The sequence below is a fragment of the Leguminivora glycinivorella genome, chromosome 7 (genome assembly GCF_023078275.1).
Source record: "Leguminivora glycinivorella isolate SPB_JAAS2020 chromosome 7, LegGlyc_1.1, whole genome shotgun sequence".
NCBI classification, from domain to species: Eukaryota; Metazoa; Arthropoda; class Insecta; order Lepidoptera; family Tortricidae; genus Leguminivora; species Leguminivora glycinivorella.
The window spans coordinates 17,340,201-17,360,059 of record NC_062977.1 but is presented as its reverse complement, the minus strand read 5'-3'; the positions used below and the strand labels follow the sequence as shown (position 1 = coordinate 17,360,059).

Genomic DNA, 19,859 nt, shown 5'->3' with positions numbered 1-19,859 from the left:
TCAAAGAAATTCACATTTTAAATTGTTTTTAGGTGTTCCTTGGAGCGATTTCAACTCGAATATCTTTATCGTATTTTGCAATTTTTCTTTTTAACTCCCGACGCAAAAACGACGGGGTGCTATAAGTTTGACGTGTCTGTCTGTCTGTCTGTCTGTCTGTTTGTCTGTGTGTGTGTCTGTTGTCATCTGCTCCCGAACGGATCTTTCGATTTAGTTTTTTTCATTTGATTTAGCATTTCTTGCTTTTTGTCAAGGTCGCAAAAATTTTAATTTTGTGGTTAAGTTATTGTCAACAAAATGTTGTGTGAATTCTTCATCAAACCATTTAAGGTGAGAGGCCAGCTTTTAAAACACACAGCTTTGTATAAAGATAGCTTGTCTTTATAATTGAATAGTCTTTGCCAGTGGCCAATGGGCCGTTGACCGATAGATCGGAATCCAAATAATCCTTGACTCATAGTTCGAGTTGACGGTAGAGGCACGTACAAAATTTACGACCCATACAAAATGTCCCCTGAAACCTAATAAGCACTCCATACTGACAGAGTTTTAGGCAGCCTTGTTTGAGATTTACGATATATGTTTAGTATTTAGATTTATGGGTTGAGTAACTAGAACAGAATTTCTAGAAACAAACTGGACAAAAAAGTCCGGTTTTTTGAATATTAGAATAATACTTTGCCTTATGTCGAAAAATAAAACTGTCAGGAGAAATTACGTTTATTTGTAACTCTTTCTATCTAAGTATAATGTATCCTCAAGATCTCCTGATTGTGGATCAGAGGAATAGAATGGATGATGCGGAAATTGAGAGTATATAGGTACAGGCTTGTAACTAGTAGGTGATACATGTCACCACAGTATATACATAGTATTAAAATATATTTAGGAAACATATTTGCTAATAGCACGCAGTCGCTAGCCGCTGTTGAGCTTGTCATAATCAACCGATTTACACAAATTGAAATTAAATACAACTCAAATTAAATTCCATCTTTAATTATGGCGTTTACACAGGTTAGGTAATAAGACTTTTTGCTAACAGAAAAAAAGCGCAACACAATACTTGTAGATATATTGTTGTGGCTGCGAAGCGACGAAGTGTGACCACCGGTATTATTTTGCCTCCGGTCACGTATTGTTTGTGCAAGTGACTCCGGTCGCCATATTTATTTAAAGCAATGGCTAAGCTGATGAGTAAATAAGAAAACAGAGGCATACTTATTTGATTCGTAACAAAGAGACTGTAGCTTCTGAGCAGTACAAATAAGGATATTTAGAAGGGTTTGGTAGAGGAGACTAATCTGGTTTCATTCTTTATTGTAGCTTTCCTTGGACAAACCAAGTAGTGTGATATTTTTAACCCCCGACGCAAAAACAAAGGTGTTATAAGTTTGACGTGTCTGTCTGTCTGTCTGTGTGTGTTTGTCTGTCTGTCTGTGTGTGTGTCTGTCTGTGGCATCGTAGCTTCCAACGGATGAACCGATTTAGATTTAGTTTTTTTTTGTCTGAAAGCCGAGTTAGTCGGGAGTGTTCTTAGCCATGTTACATAAAAATCGGTCTACTATATCGCGGTCGGGGGTTTTTTCAAAATTTTAATTTTTATTTAAGTAAGTTATTTTCTAGTGCCTAAGCGTTATTTACGGAACTATATCCTCCTTTATTGTCCAGGTTGGCTAAGATAAGTCAATGTGGAGCAAGTATTAAACACAACGGTCTGTCAGCTTAACCGCGCAGCGCATACCATAAAGCATCTCAATAACCTGGTATGTTGACAACGCGAGCAATTTTCCACACCTGCGGTGCGCCGGCGCCGGCCGACCGCCAGACCGGAACACTTTCCAGCAATGGCGTTCGTAGCGACTTGACTATTAATCTAGCAGTACATCAATGTCAGATATTAGGGTCTCACGTAATTAAGGTACTAGACAAATTATTCAACAGTCTGGCTGACTCGACAACAGCATAATTAAAATAAAAACTTAAGGCTCTACCGCGAAATTCGCGAGATCTTGTCTCTCGAATATATTGGGTTGGTAAGAAAGTAATGAGCGATCGATTGAATTCCACATAAAATTTTTGAGAGAGTTCTAGAATCTTCTATGGTCGAAAGTATATAAAGGGCGAGTCGCACAGTTTCTCGTCAGTCATTCACTAGCTGTCGCCGAGCTAATATAAGGAAGAAAATGGACGAATTAAAAGTGCATGTAAGGCATTGCTTACTATATGAATTTCAGTCTGGCCATTCAGCCGCCGAAGCAGTGCGTAATATATGTCAGCGTGTTGCTCCTGAAGTTGTGTCTGAGGTCACGGCGAAATGATGGTTCCAGCGGTTTCGTAGTGGCGACTTTTCATTATCAGATCAACCTAAGTCTGGTCGACCGGTGAAGATTGATGTAGCCAAATGAAAAACCTTAATTGAAGGAGAACCAAGGCTAACGAATCGTACTCTTGCTACCGAGTTAGGCTGCTCTCATGTCACCATAGAAACACATTTACACGAGTTGGGAAAAAACTACAAATACAGTGTTTGGATACCGCACGAACTTGATAGAGATAAACTAAACCGCCGTGACGATATCTGCATACAACTTCTGTCTTTTCGCCGCACATTCAACTGGTTGGACCATCTTATCACTGGAGATGAAAAATGGGTCTTATATATAAATCACACACGCAAACGTCAGTGGCTAGCTCCAAACGAAAAAGGAATAGAGCACCAAAAACAGAGCCTCACCCGAAAAAAGTTATGCTGTCCGTTTGGTGGGATATTCGTATTATTCACTGGGAACTCCTACCAAGTGGAATGACTGTTACCGCATCAGTATACTGTAATCAGCTTGAAAATTTAAACCAAAAAATCTGTCAGAATCGTCCACAGCATGCTAAAGTTTTTTCTTACACGACAATGCTCGCCCAACATTGCAAAAGTGACTCGGCTAAAGCTATTGGAGCTAGGTTGAAAGTGATACCTCATCCTAATACCGATTGAAATGTTTAGGACCGTACTCTCCAGACTTGGCACCTACGGATTACGCATTATTCAGATCGCTAAGCAATGCCTTGAATGAAAAAAAGTTCGATGATCAAGCCCATCTACGACAGTACATAGCTGAGTTTTTTGAATCTAAACCTAAGAACTTCTTCGCCGATGCTATTCATTCTTTACCAGAACGATGGAGACAAAAGTAGTAGATAACGAAGGCCATTATATTTTTGATAAATGATTAAAATAATAAATTAAATAAAAATTACAATATTGGTTACGATTCGCTCATTACTTTCTTACCAACCCAATACAATTGTACAAGATATTATATACAAGAGTCATGGAGATACAGAAGGCGAAAAAAATGGCGCTTACAAAACGCAGTTTACCAAACCCTGCTGGGTAAACCAAAGTAAAAAAAACTCACAAAAATGCTATTACGTGGCAGACTTGATGTCAAAGTGTAGTAACGTATTATGACGTGTAATATTCGGTGTACCTTTTCTTCTCAACCGCAACACGTCATTTGCTTTGCCGAAATCGGCGGCGCCAGTAGATCATTTACATTCACATCACAATTCATAGATTTTGGCAGTATCACGTCAGTCAGTATGGTTATTATTTTCCACAGACCAACCCCTATAGACATCTATTACAAGACGACTTTCTAGTTGCACTGATTACGATCATATCGACCAAAACAGACCCGAAAGCGCGTTTTTCGCAAAAAAAATTGGAAAAGGGTATTTTGATGCCTTAAAGATGTCCACCTGGTTCTAACGACTTTCTAGTTGCGTTACGAATAGAAAAAGTAACGCGAATGACGCTTTTTCGATGGAATACTTTATTTCGATTTAGAACTTTTGTGTTAAATAGTAAATACACGGTGTAACGTAAGGAAACCGAATAATTTTAACAGCGTATTCCTCATCATATTAGCAGAGTAAAATGTCATATAAACTTTTCTGTCACAGATTTCGCCTAGTTTCAGAGTTATAAGCATTAAAAAAAATTACTTATTATTTCTCATAAAAAAACGCCATTTTGTTGTACGCAACTAGTAACTCATTGCAAAAAAACCGGCCAAGAGCGTGTCGGGCCACGCTCAGTGTAGGGTTCCGTAGTTTTCCGTATTTTTCTCAAAAACTACTGAACCTATCAAGTTCAAAACAATTATCCTAGAAAGTCTTTATAAAGTTCTACTTTTGTGATTTTTTTCATATTTTTTAAACTTATGGTTCAAAAGTTAGAGGGGGGGGACGCACTTTTTTTCCTTTAGGAGCGATTATTTCCAAAACTATTCATATTATCAAAAAACGATCTTAGTAAACCTTTATTCATTTTTAAATACCTATCCAACAATATATCACACATTGGGGTTGGAATGAAAAAAAATATCAGCCCCCACTTTACATGTAGGGGGGTACCCTAATAAAACATTTTTTTCCATTTTTTATTTTTGCACTTTGTTGACCAAATTTCAGCTTTCTAGTGCTAACAGTATTTTTTTAAGGGTTCCTAGTTGATAAAAAAAATTTTTTTATAAAAAAAAGATTTTTTTTATTTTAAGTGCAAGTTTTACGAATAATATTTAATTTTTATGTGAAATTACATCCAAAAAAACAATAAAAAAAATAGGTACATAAAAAAATGGCGAAATTTGCTTGACATCATAATATAACATTTTATCTTTATTTTGCCCTCAGAAATGCGTAGTTAAAATCTTTCGGCTCCCTCATGTTACACCATGTATTGTGTTATAAATAATAAGGACAGGTGGTTAATGTTGACAATAAACGTGTCTTTAGTAAGTGTCTTTACATGCATGTGTTTAGTAAGATAATGATATTATCTCGACACGACCATGTACCAAATCCTGATTTAACACACCTTTACTGTTATAGAAATACTTCAGAGGTCAAATTGTTGACGCAAATGTCGTGACGTTGGAGAATTCCGTAGTCATTTCGAAAGTAGCTTTTAAATCAATTCTGATTTTTTTAGGTAAGATTTGACCTTCGTAAGAATAACGGATGTAATGAATATAGAGTGCAGAGCGACATTACAGTTACTGGAATCACGGGGAAGACCCAACTGGTGATATCAGCAAGGTTACGTAATTAACCTAAGAAAAGACGGATTAAGGATAAAATGTGGCGGTTTTGATGGAGTACTTCTGTAAAACAGTTATCTTCTATCGAAGTTGTCCCAATGCAACTTATTTACGTATTTTTTCATTTATTTATCTTTTTAACCCCCGACGCAAAAACGAAGGGGTGTTATAAGTTTGACGTGTCTGTCTGTGTGTATGTCTGTCTGTCTGTCTGTCTGTCTGTCTGTTTGTCTGTCTGTCTGTGTGTGTGTCTGTCTGTGGCATCGTAGCTCTCGCACGGATGAACCGATTTTGATTTAGTTTTTTTTTGTCTGAAAGCTGAGTAAGCCAGCGTTCCCACTTAAGCGTCGCGTGTCTCGGGGCGCGCAACGGACGTCCGCGCGTTTTTTGAATTACACTCAGGTGGCGTGGCGCGGACGTCCGTTGCGCGCCCCGAGACACGCGACGCTCTGATGTGGCCGGTCCCTTAGTCGGGAGTGTTCTTAGCCATGTTTCATGAAAATCGGTCCACTAGGTCGCGGTCGGGGGTTTTTTCAAAATTTTAATTTTGTCGTTAGGTTAGTTACAGGAAAAGCTTTTCACCACAACCTCACCTGTGGCCGTACCATGGTCGCGTTTTTGTCACTTGTCATATTATGCATCACTTTCACACTTACATACTTGTTAGAACGTGACAAGAGATAAATACACAAATGACAAATGATAAGACTACTTTCCATATTCCCCTGCTAGATGGTAAGTGTCGATGTATCTATTTTAGGACATAATTTTAATGTTTTGAAACAATCACTAGTAATTGTTGGAGCCGGAATGCAACAGGCGATTAGATTTTGAAATAATTAGCGCGTAAACAACTCCTTTCTCTAGAAATGATCTATCCATCATTCCGTTCAACTCGCTGAGATATATATAAGTTGTAACTAATCTACTGACAACAATGATTTCTAATTAAACTTTAATTAGGTTTCATAAATTTCATATACAATACTGAGATATTATTAGTTCTAATTGATACTCATAACATAGCAAAGGTATAACATTTATTTAATTTGGTTTCGTACATTTCATAATAATCATAATCAATACATTTTCTTATGTGAAAGACTATTTAAACCAATAATACACTATCTGCGAAAAAAGAAGAGTCAAAAAGTATTGATTCTCATTCTCATACATTCTACTCTTCTCTTTCTGCACAGACTACTTATATGCTTGTGAAATGCGAAACGCAGCAATGAAGGTAGGTATAGGTAGGCTCGTTTCACATATTACTTTTATGATAAGTAGGATAATTCTGTTCTGTAGCTGACAGAGAAGTATATTTTGTAGACCTATTTTTATAAATTTTATTTTTATGAAATTTGCGTCATGTCCTGAACTTCCAGCAGTATGATCAACTAGTTTTTTAATGTGCTAGAGCAAAGCGCATTAAAAGACTCTTGCATAAAAACGATATATTTAAGTACTATCAGCTGCAAAAGTCCATGGAGAAATTATGAATGAATTCATTGATAAATTCGCCATGCACATTTGCAGCTGATGGTACCTTGAGTGACAGTGAGATACCTTGTCACGTGTAAAATCACAAAGTCCACGAAATCTGACAGTGGACACGAATCAGGAATTTATATCAGTTACCGACATTATGATGTCATCCGGACCTGCGCATTAATGTGCTGCAATTGTGGCGACCTTGAACTGGGACAGACACGGTTTACTCTGCATTGCTTGTCACATCTAGATAAGGCTAACAGAAAGAGTGCAACGGCCAAAAATGTAATGTCAAATAAAATGTTGTGTACGGTCGACATGGAAAATACTTGGCCTAAACACAAGTATGCAGTTTAGTCTGATTAGGCAAAGCATGCATAGGATGCTTCAGCTTTTCCTCAAGCAGAAATTTATCCAAATAGGTAGTGGACTTGAAGAAATACATGTATTTAAATATGAATTTATAGGTACCTAATACTTATAAAAATCTTCCTGGCAATTGGAGAACCTTCCGTGGCAATCGATTCCCATTCACGATAATTTCATTTAATTAATTGATATTTATTTTTATTTATGACGATTGCATACAATATCGCTGATCATAACAAAATGTGCCACCTGAAATTGTGCCACTCTTTCTTCTCACGAATGCCGCAATGCAAGTTTATTGTTTACTCGGGCGATTGTGAAACTGTACCTTTGCACTTATTGTCAAAATATAATTCGGTCACAATTAAACGTTAAGCAATAATATCAAATTTCATGTCACTGTCACAAAGTTATTGTTGAAAAAGCAAGATGCATTAACAGCAGTAAAAAAAGACAATGGATCAGCCGCAAATAAAAACGTTTAAAAACTGCTTCCGTAGATATATCATTGTTATAAGATCTGATAACTATTTTATTTGAAAAAGCGAACTGTGAAAGTGACGTATATTATCTTAATCGATTCGGTAACCGTTTCAAAATGGTTAGGTACATATTATAAGATATAACCGCCGCAAAAATAAAGTGAAAGGTGACTTAGGTACTTATTGCTCAAAGGTTAACTGGAAGAGATCCCTTAAAGGGATAAGTTCGCCTTTGTACTTGTAATAAGCTCTTTTTCCTGTGTCTTGTATTATTTTCTGGTACAATAAAGTGTTTTACTACTACTACTACTACTTAGTACCTAATGTAATTCGCACTACAGGCCCCGTAGCCGAATGGCATTTCTCCGACGCCAAACGAAAGCGATACGCCGCTGGCTCTGTCGCGCCAATACGCAAGCGCGATAGAGATAGATATCTACTAGCGCTTCGTTTCGTAAGCGTTTCGTGAGCGATTGTGCCATTCGGCTAGCCACCCAGGCCCCGTAGCCGAATGGCATTTCTCCGACGCCAAACGAAAGCGATACGCCGCTGGCTCTGTCGCGCCAATACGCAAGCGCGATAGAGATAGATATCTACTAGCGCTTCGTTTCGTGAGCGTTTCGTGAGCGATTGTGCCATTCGGCTAGCCACCCTGAGCTGCTAGTGCTGCTACGATGAGACATTGACTTAGTATGGTAATTCGATAGAGTAAAAGTCACTGAAAATGACATTACTTGTATGGAGAAAGTGACCAGCGCCCCAAAACGGTTACTTACTAGAACCAACAACATATATGTGACGTATGCGCAATCGTGCTTATTTTAAAAAGCCAAAAGCTCATAATGGAACTCAGGATGCAAACGGCGCACAACGGAATTCAGTTCGGTGCAGAGTTGTAGATACGATAGGTTCTTGACATTTTGTGAGAATATCACGCGAAAACGTTTTGATTGTAGAATGTTCCGAGGTCGACGGGTTGCAGGATTACATTTACCATTTGATTTCAATAGACTTGGGTGGGCCGCTACTTTAATGATACCGACGTGTGCTAACGTGAATCAATGCCCTATGTGTTGAATAAACAAATAAATAAGCCTATTGCAATCGGCTATCTAAATGGTCAGTGTGTTGGAAACTGGCTTTTACCATCTACGCAAAACTTTAATTGCTAAGTACAATTTATCTGAGGTAAGGTAAGCCGACCCTCACAAATGAAACTTAACCTTTTTCAGAGAGTATACCTAATTTAAAAGGACCTCAGTAGAATTTTATTAAACTGCATCAAAGACGAACCATTTACATACATTAATTAAAATATAATACAATGCAAAATGCAACTGCCACTTCATTATCCAATATGCCGAGCCTGCATGAGAACTTGCGTAGTTTTTTCGACAAAGCTCAATGCAATTTCATTATATCCGTGGGAATCAGCAGCTTATGCAAATCAAAGTTTACCACCACTTGAAAAGGCATTACGATCGCAAAGACGGACAGACACGAACCAGACAGACGTGTCATGCGAATTGATGGACAGACGACGACCCCAACAAAGAGGTAGAAAGCGGAATGAAGTATTTAGGAGAAGCGTTTTGCGATATAAGCGTTATTATAAAGGCAAACTGGGAACCAGATGTTAATGAGTCAACAGGCCCCGTAGCCGAATGGCATTTCTCCGACGCCAAACGAAAGCGATACGCCGCTGGCTCTGTCGCGCCAATACGCAAGCGCGATAGAGATAGATATCTACTAGCGCTTCGTTTCGTGAGCGTTTCGTGAGCGATTGTGCCATTCGGCTAGCCACCCTGGTTAGCTACACGTTAGGAAGTTATTATGAACTGTCGAAACATACTGGCCTTCCGAGAAAACTATATTGGGTCTAAGTTGTGATATATTTGCACTTAGACTATGTGATATAAGTATTGCGAATCGAAGTAAGTAGCGCGTATTAAACATGCTGCTTAGATATGGTAGTCACAATAGATTGAAAATTCTAATAAACTATTTATTTGTAGTCCTAGATAAAATAAACTATTGGGTCATTCCATTGTGACGGGTGGGACATTTATACTCTTTTTTGCCTACATTTTGCTTTATTTCTGCCAAACAGCAACAATTAGCGTATTGAATACGACATTATCACTTACCTGAATAATTAATGTTTACTGTACCATCGAAAAAAGTATGAAAATGTCATTATTATTATGAGAAATTGATGGTATAAGAAGTGTGACGGGTGGGACTTCAAAGTGCCTCTCCTCTCCGACTTGACTTACACAATTCGCAATTGGTAAGAAACTATAAAACTTTTGTTAAACAACCAATTTTTATATGATTCCTGATATTGTATAGATTAGGTATTAGTATAATTTACGCAAATAACTCTTAAAACAAAAATAATTTTGCTTCTCAATGCTTGTGACGGGTGGGACAGTGCTTTGTGACGGGTGGGACGAGTAACATTTGAGCATACAAATATTTGAAAAATATAAAGACAGTTCTTTTGTATTTACTTTAAATCAGCTCTTTAATGAATTATTTAATGTTACAAGTAATAGTTTCAATAGTTTTCTTGGAGCATTAAGACAAAAAATTTTTTTTTATCTTAAATTTTTAAAGGTTCAGATAATTGTCAAACATCGTCAAACAGTCTATTACTGCATACTTTTATCAGCGGTTCAGGAAGAATGTCTAAAATTATACCAGTTTTAATAAAATAGACTTCTTCCTGATTCATATAGCATTCATTGTGTTCTATAAAGTAATACCACAACCGAATTAAGCAATATTACACATATAATTTGCTTTAGTATAACCCAGCTAGGTTTAACTAAACTTAAAAGAACGATTTTATACTCACCAACTCCAGTTTTACCAGATAACCTATTCTGCTCACCCGTCACTGACGGGTGGGACCTACGTTGAAAAGCGTTAAAAAGTATTTTTTTATTTACAAATGCAACGCGTTTTTTGGCTAAAATAATCAATCTCAACCTAATTGTTACTTTCACAAAGCAAGACAACAAGAGCTTAGATACTTTTAGGGTAAACAAGAAAAAAACTTTGTTTTACTGTGACGGGCGGGATATGACTTACGCATTGTGTAGAAGCCCAATAAATCCTAACCATGAAGATTAATTTATATTTACTTGCCCCTGGTTTAAACAGCGTTAAATATATTTTCTTTTACACATATCACTTTCTCCGTAATGTTTATAAAAGGCGCGAAATAGCGCTGCCAACTTGGGGTATAAATATACCACCTTAGACAACTGGCGCTAGGGGTACGTTCGGACACGAATAAAATGCAAAAAAAAATACACAAAAAGGAAAAACTCATTGATTCATAAAAATAGGCATAATGTTCTATTCTCTAGATGTAGATTTAAGTATGAATTAAGTTATTTAATTTTTATGCCTATGGTGTCGGTTTCGCTGGAATGACCCTATTGCATATAAACATAAATACCTTATTCTATTTACGACCATTTTTTCATGCGAATCCATAAAAGATTGATCGGATATACCTAACAGGCAGACAATAATGAAAAGCATAATTTATAAGAATTATAAGTTGTATATCGATCTAGCAAACAAACGTTGTTTGAAGGGAAAGCTCTTATCGAATCAATAAAATAAACAAGAATTAACGCTCCCCTATCATATAAATAAACGAATACATAATATTTTTAGTTAGCAATTAATACTTAATTATAAGATTTATAAGACATGTGAACCCCGATTTCGATAACTTTATGGGTATATGTGATTGATGTGATTTTTTGTTTTATGCTATCATAGCGGCTCTTTAAGCACACATAAGAGTATATTATTCCGTATATAGTCTACCAATCATCGATTGATGCAATAAAAGTTTAAAGCTACAAGTGCACTTGCAATAAAACGTCGCTCGTTAGCTAATTCCATCAATTGGCTTGAGATCTTGAGCTCAGCCTAATCTGCAGGGCAACGGTTCACAAATAAGGTCAACAAGGTAATAGGGACGGCTTGGATGAATTGGAGAGTATTGAAGCAACGATTCGGTAAGTATTTTCTTACGAGAACAGAAGATATCGATAAGTATTTTCTTAGGAGAACGAAGATATAAGTATTTTCTTAGGACTATATAGGATGCGAAGAAGATCGACGCGACGTCCAAACGTTTGTTACCTTTATCGTCTGTAATCTGTAACTAAACAGGTTTTTCACAGTACATCGATATGTTAATTCAATCGTCATTATCTGTCATTTTTATTCTCATTCATGGATGATATACCAAGAATATCTAGAATATTCTTATGCATAGTAAATTTAAAAAATATACATGCCTAACATGCCTGATTGACTTTTAAGTTTTTATACGCTACAAGCCAGTCTCTAACAGTATTAAATTGTAATTTTAATAATAACTAGCTTTTACCCGCGGCTTCGCCCGCGTAATAAAAGTATTCATTAAGATTTTCATTTGGATCCTTAGGCTTCTCTGGTATATTTATCTGCGATTATTTCGATTGCACATAATACTTTTGCTTGCAATGATTTTAGAAATATTACACATCGACCACAGCGTAGGTAATTCTATATACGCTGGGGAAACCTTTATAAACATCCCACATAGCCCGTATTTCGACACTATATGATCGATGGGTAAAAAGTACTTTTTTCTATTATCCCTTACAATTTTTTACATTTTGCTTATACTTATCGCAAACGTAATCTTCAAGCAAGCAAACAACGATCGTCTTAGAGCACTTTGATTGTAAGAGACCGCCGACCGATTATCCGTATCCCTCTAACGATACCCATATTATCCGTATCCGTATCCGTTTCCGTTTCCGTATCCGTATCCGTATCTCTATCCCTATCGCTATCGCTATCGCTAACGCTATGGCTATCGCTATCCCTATCGCTATCCCTATCGCTATCCCTATCCCTTATCAAGATAACACTAAGTTCTCGCGCTTTGTACACATATTTAAAGTCACATACAGGTCGAAAGCGATTAATTAACATTATTTTTACCTTTTTTCCCAACGTTTCGGCCAGGTTGCACTGGCCGTGGTCGCGGAAGACTGACATCCCAGCAAAATGTCACCGGAGATGTAAACAACACAAAACTACCCGATATTAATTTATATAAATGTTCGGGGTAGACAAATAAATATAATCTACCCGCATGTAATTATTTACGACATCACATTAGAAACCTCAAAAATAACAGTACTTCTCCACTATTTAATGGATGTTATTATACATATAAACCTTCCTCTTGAATCACTCTATCTATTAAAAAAAACCGCATCAAAATCCGTTGCGTAGTTTCAAAGATTTAAGCATACAAAGGGACATAGGGACAGAGAAAGCGACTTTGTTTTATACTATGTAGTGATATCGCTATCCCTATCGCTATCCCTATCCCTTATCAAGATAACACTAAGTTCTCGCACTTTGTACACATATTTAAAGTCACATACAGGTCGAATGCGATTAATTAACATTATTTTTACCTTTTTCCCAACGTTTCGGCCAGGTTGCACTGGCCGTGGTCGCGGAAGACTGACGTCCCAGCAAAATGTCACCGGAGATGTAAACAACACAAAACTACCCGATATTAGTTTATATAAATGTTCGGGGTAGACAAATAAATATAATCTACCCGCATGTAATTATTTACGACATCACATTAGAAACCTCAAAAATAACAGTACTTCTCCACTATTTAATGGATGTTATTATACATATAAACCTTCCTCTTGAATCACTCTATCTATTAAAAAAAACCGCATCAAAATCCGTTGCGTAGTTTCAAAGATTTAAGCATACAAAGGGACATAGGGACATAGGGACAGAAAAAGTGACTTTGTTTTATACTATGTAGTGATAAATAAATAACGACACCACAGAGTAAAACTTGATTGATGCTCTCTAACGGCTTTGTAAAGAGTAAATGCCAGTTATTTGGCTCCAAATAAATAATTGTAAAAAGTCCCGAGTGAGTAGACAGCTCTATGGCAATAGGTATATTAACTATTAAGTAATCAACATGCCAAATATTGCAGAGCCTATTTCGGGTAGTTTTTATTGACATTTAGATAGCAGAAGTAATCAGAAAAACCGGCCAAGTGCGAGTCGGGCTCGCGCACAAAGGGTTCCGTAGCAGCAAATATAATAAACCAATAACTTAACCAAAATTACAGTTAAATCAACCTATCTCAAAAACTATAAGAGATACTTTGATCAAACCAAAAATCGTTGAAAGAGTTAATTAGCATGCATCACCTCTATTTTTTTTAGAATTTTATACCCCGTAGTTATAAAAATAGAGGGGGGGGGACATACTTTTTACGACTTTGAGAGCTGATATCTCAAAAACCGTTCACTTTAAGAAAAATGTTTTTTAGAAAACTTTATATCATTTTAAAAGACCTTTCCATTGATACCCCACACGGGTATGTACATCGAAAAAAAAATTTTCATCCCTCAGTTACATGTATGGGGGGCCCACCCCCAATTCTTTTTTTTACTATTTAGTGTCATAATTTTGTAGCGGTTCATACAACACATATTCCCATCAAATTTCATCACTGTAGTACTTATAGTTTCCGAGTAAATCGGCTGTGACAGACGGACAGACGGACAGACGGACAGACGGACAGACGGACAGACGGACAGACGGACAGACGGACATGACGAAACTATAAGGGTTCCGTTTTTGCCATTTTGGCTACGGAACCCTAAAAAGTGGTTGGCTCGTGATCGAGCAGCGATAATAGAGCGGATGGATAACCCGGCCCGGCGCCGGCGCAAGGCGCATTCTCGAAGCTTATCTAACACTAGTTACTAAGAAACCATTGTAACTGTGCCTCTTAATAAATTATAAATTGATATGAATTATGAAACACCAAATCATACATGGATTTTAATCTATCGTTGGACAGGCAATCAGACAACGCAACAAAACACTAATAATGGTCAAAAAACGTCCATGATATTCTCTTTTTAACTCTACGTAAGTTTTATCCGGGTTTCTAAAGGTGAAAACGTCACATGGAATTGCCAACGAATGAACCACGAACTAGATGCACTAATACAGCGTTAGACCATAGGTTTTGTACGGAACTCCCTAGAGCAGCTCAATGCAGATGGGCTAAAGTAATAACTGAGTGGAAACCAAAAGGCAAGCCAATAAATAGAGGGAAATTGGGGAAAGAGGCAAAAGACTCAAGCAAATATAAAACGACACCAGAGGTGGCCAAGACACACAAGGATTCTAGTTGTAGTACCATAAGCACAGATCAAGAGTACTATCGTACAGTATGGCCACTCTCGTTCCCCACTAAAAGTGCCCCCCACCCGCTCTAGGTTACCTCGGTTAAACGCGAACAGTAGACCTGTCATATCTAACTCATACAAGCATGGTACGCGTTCACCTACACGAGCTTAGAATGTGTGCTAGGAACGCGCCTCTTTCATATATTTGACGGCCAGTGTCCGAGGTGTGCCATAAGTAAGATACCTTTTAATCTATAAGAGTTCAAAAATATACCCGTTGCAATGAGTCGAGAAGTGTCAGCAACAACAGTCCAGTCAGTCACGCACGCGGGAGAAAGTGAATCACGAACAATGGAATGGACGAAGACAAATCGGAGCTCCATGACCAAAACACGAATAAGCCATTTTGGGCGCACTTACTAAGAGAGGACATCCTTGACACGCATCTAAGTGCAGTACTTAGTGAAATACTGATTAATGTCATTTGTTTTTATGTCTTGTGTACTAATGAAATAAAACGAAACCGCTTATATTACACATACACAGGCCTATGGCTATAATAAATTTACAATACATGCCGACGTTTTGGACCCTTGAGGAAAAATTACAATGTGCAAAAAGATACAAGAAAAACTCTCCTTCTTCTTCTTCTTTGTCGTATCCTCATGGCTGAGGGACGTGACGAATGTGGACACTCTTCACCAGTTGTCTCCACGCCACTCGATCCTGGGCCCGGTGCATGCTAGCCTGCAAAGTGGTCTTTGTCGCAGACGTTACAAGACGTGACAAGAAAACGAATGAACCCTAAACAATTCAGATATTTGAGGTTGGTTTTCATTCACACAAATCTCACAATGAGTCCGACTGATTACTGACTATTATGTCTCTTGTGTACTTATTCGAAACTAGCGGGTTGCTATATCAATTATGTAGTTAACATGTCTTTACAATGCATAAAGACAATTACCAATTATTCACGTATAATTTAAAATAAGCCCTGGACCACCATGATATCGGGTAAGGTACATTTTAGTGGATTTAAATATGGGATAATTGTGGAAATCGCTAATTCCTATAAAATAACCAATCCCTTTCGAATATTCAATGACAGTGTGATAATCAAACACAACTTTTCTTAATTTCACTTGTCAACATCACAATTAAATTTGCATTCATAATAATTGCATTAATAACATAAACGTTCACTTGTAAGAGTTAATAAGTAATAACTGTAAGTATCAAATAATTTCCTCATAGTTTGTATCAAAATAACGATATTTGGATGGTGATAAGCAATAATGTGTCAACCCACAAAAACTAAAAAAATGAGATTTTAATGCCATGTTATAGCTGGATTTTTAAACTTCTATTTGCAAAAATGACCTATTCATTTTGAAAATTTTTACTATCCCAAAAGTAAAAAAATAGGTTAACACAAATCCTATATCGTGTGTTGCCTGTTTTGCATTAATATGTCAAGAACCTTAACTTATTATAGTAATTGGCAGAAGACATATTTAAATTACAATAATGTGTTATGAGGGTTGACTCAACGATTTTTTTACACTTGACTCATTCTTGCAAAACGCAAAAAATGACATAGTTACCCACTATGAGACTTGAATGATTATTGCAAAATGATATTTTATTCGTTGTTTTATGCTACGACCCGTGTTATAAAACATAAGTCATTATTGTTAAATTATATTCGGGTCATAAATTGTTCGTTTTTGGTGTAAGTACCATGACACTATATTGTAAAATATAACTGTTCATATTAATTTATGTTTAAATAAGTTATGACTTAGTCCATTAGTATATTTTTGCACATGAATGGTTAATTCAGTACGAAATTGAACATTTTAAGTCATGAATATACATATTCGTTATTATAATTTGCAAACATTTTTTACAAGTACGTGTTTATATAAAAATCTAATATAGGCTACTATTTTTTTATAATTACTAATTACATTAAGACGTGTTAATGTATGCATAAAAATATTGTTTGATTTTTGAATACTTACTGAATGGTAGTTTATTATTTTGTTAAAGATATTTTATGTTTTGTTCTTGTACAAGTCATGAGTTATTCATAATTTAAATGACTTAGTCTATTTCTTAGCGTAAAAAAATATTTTGTTGTATATTTTAGATAAGTAGTTTGTTTTTTTTTAAAGATGATTATTTGGTTTTTGTAACGATTTTTTGTTGAAAAAGCACAGATAATTTAAATATGTGTCTAGAAATGATCATTACTCTAATAGTTAATTTATAGTATTTTATTCAACAGGCGTTTAAAGGAGGTCAAGAAATATGAGGGGCGTACTTTCCACGAGTATTTTGGAGTCAGTTAAACACCATTGCATACAATACTTTTACAACGACCATGCACTTAGTTTTTAATAGTTTTTTTAAATAATTCTCGCGAAATTCACACTGTTTCCTGTATTGCAAAGGTTTGCACTGTCAGCTCAGCTGCCCAAAGCCTTCCCGCGCACGCACGCAGTATCGTTAATGCAATGCGTTGCCATGATTACAGAACCAAACAATGCGTTTTCAGTTTTTTCGATACGCACAATCCTGTAAATGACGAATAACAGTTCGGGAGTAGAAAAATCATTAAAAGGTTTGATTAATAAATAATGTATTGATTCCTACATGACGACCGGTCTGGCGCAGTCGGTAGTGACCCTGCCTGCTACGCCGCGGTCCCAGGTTCGAATCCCGGTAAGGGCATTTATTTGTGTGATGAGCACAGATATTTGTTCCTGAGTCATGGATGTTTTCTATGTATATAAGTATTTATATATTATATATATCGTTGCCTAAGTACCCACAACACAAGCCTTCTTGAGCTTACCGTGGGTCTCAGTCAATCTGTGTAAGAATGTCCTATAATATTTATTATTATTTTATTATTTATACCTAATAACATAAGTGACCATGACTGATATGTTACTTAACACTTATAAAGTTAAAAATATGCATAGGTAGAGTATTTTACAATAACAATTTATGTGCTTTAACATGTTTATTTAAGACTCATAGATATTTTTAAACAATTAGCAAAAGTGGGTTAAGTATCATAACACAGTCTTGAAAAAGTTTGACGTCGTCGAACAATTCGCAATAAAAGAAAAGGGCATTATTTCGTCAAATTGAAGTTTGTTTTGAAATTAAGCTACAATAATCACTACTACTGAACGTATTATAGCTGAAAAACACAACAATCTATATAAAAAACAATGTTTTTTAAGAGAAACACAAAAAAATGAGAAAAAATCTTTAGACGCCATTTTCTCAAAATGGTTGGCGTGTGGGTTGACACATTATTGCTTATCACCATCCATTTGTACTATAATAATTCACGCCACTCATTCCGTAGTACGCGAAGGTCGTGCCAAGAACCGGTATTCAGATTCAGTTAACTATAACAAGATTTAAGTTTTTGTTGGGAAGCCCGTTAGCAGTTATAAAAACTATAAACAACTTGCGTTTAGACATTCCGCGCTATTGTAATGAGAAAGTTTTGATGTAACAACATCACGTGAACGACTAAAATTAAGAGCGTTAGTTAGGACGAGCTTTCAACTTTTCTGGTTACTATTACGTATAATATACCATCAACTGTTTGGAACAATTTGCGGTCTCGTGCGCGAGGATATACATCAAGCGCGATTTCAAGAACGCTAGTTGTGCTAGGCCGTCTGTTTTTTAGTTAATCTGTCTCATTCTGAAAAATAATCATAATACGCATATGCCGCAAGATAAAGACTCCTCCAAAGTGGCATAGATTGCCGAATGTATTGAAATTATTGAAAATGTGCAGAGAACTCTTTGTTTTTATCTTTAATTACTTTAAAGACTCCTCCAAAGTGGTATAGATTGCCGAATGTATTGAAATTATTGAAAATGTGCAGAGAACTCTTTTGAGAATTGCAGGTTGCAAAGTGCAGGATTTAAACTTCCACATTTTCATTTAAATGCAAATTTAATGTATTTACACCGACGGCGACGGGAGATGTGCCGGTCCATTCGGATTTGTTAGTGCAGTGCTGACGCTGACGAGAATGTTTTAGTTTTTTGAACAATCAATCAATACTGATCGAGTAATGTAAACGACATAAACTACATATTAGTCCCTATCAGTAATCTAATTGCTAGATTTGCAGGTGGACGATTTTCTTGAGTCCGGACTCCGGACATAAATGCGATCGTGCCAACTGGTCAGGAACCTAGCTAACTAGCCACGCCGCCAGAGTAAACGGTAAAAAAATACCTATCACGTAACAATTATAGCCTAAGTGTATACTCCACCATCTTATAACGCTCAGGTGAGTTAAAAGTTGAAATGGACCAGTGTAACTGTGACTAAGAATCGTTACAAGTACCTACGGGCGAGAAGACTTGAGAGTGGACGTGTTGTATTGGTTTTCCTTAAAACTACCGATTGGAATAACACTCCTTATTGACTGTGGCACGGTGAAATCGAGTTATAGCCGCTAACGAACGGGCGCACGATCGAAAGACTTCTTTCAGGCGTGACTAAATAGGAACCACGTCATTGTCACACCGTGTTTAGGGTATTACAGTGACATGCTAATGTGAATGAATACTCTGTACACTATGATAGCTTATCGCATTAACATGTAGCTTAATATATGGTAATACAAAATCATTTGAGTTGCCTAAACGGATACGCACTGCTGGGCATGTTACGCTTGAATGAAATTTACGAAATAATTCATGAATGAAAGCTTTAGGACAAACGTAACATGTTCAATTGTTCATGATATTAGTGGCCCGTTGTGGAAGAATAACCGTTACTTTAAAACAAAGGGCTCTGTACACTGCAGTGGGCTTTTAAATAGGAATTTGCATGTAAAATTTATCTCCCTAGCGATTGGTTTGAGCTAAATAAGTTCTTGATTCAACTAGATATTGCTACAATAAGTTAAGTACGATGTCTGATTATGACGCATAAATATCAATTAGAAACTGCAATACCGCATTTAGTTCTAAATCAGCCTTGCATGTTTAATGGCTACAATTACTCATCAAACTCAAGTTCGGAAAACACGATCGACGCGAATTTACTCAACAAACTGGTTTCATATTATGTTCTCAAGGTTGTTTTCTC

At 36.5% G+C, this 19,859-nt stretch overlaps 1 protein-coding gene across 1 annotated transcript in view; it reads right to left on the bottom strand.

Annotated features, from left to right (window-relative positions):
* The window catches only part of LOC125228260 (CAP-Gly domain-containing linker protein 1-like), an 86,330-nt gene that overhangs the window by 64,660 nt on the left and 1,811 nt on the right, over window positions 1–19,859 (bottom strand).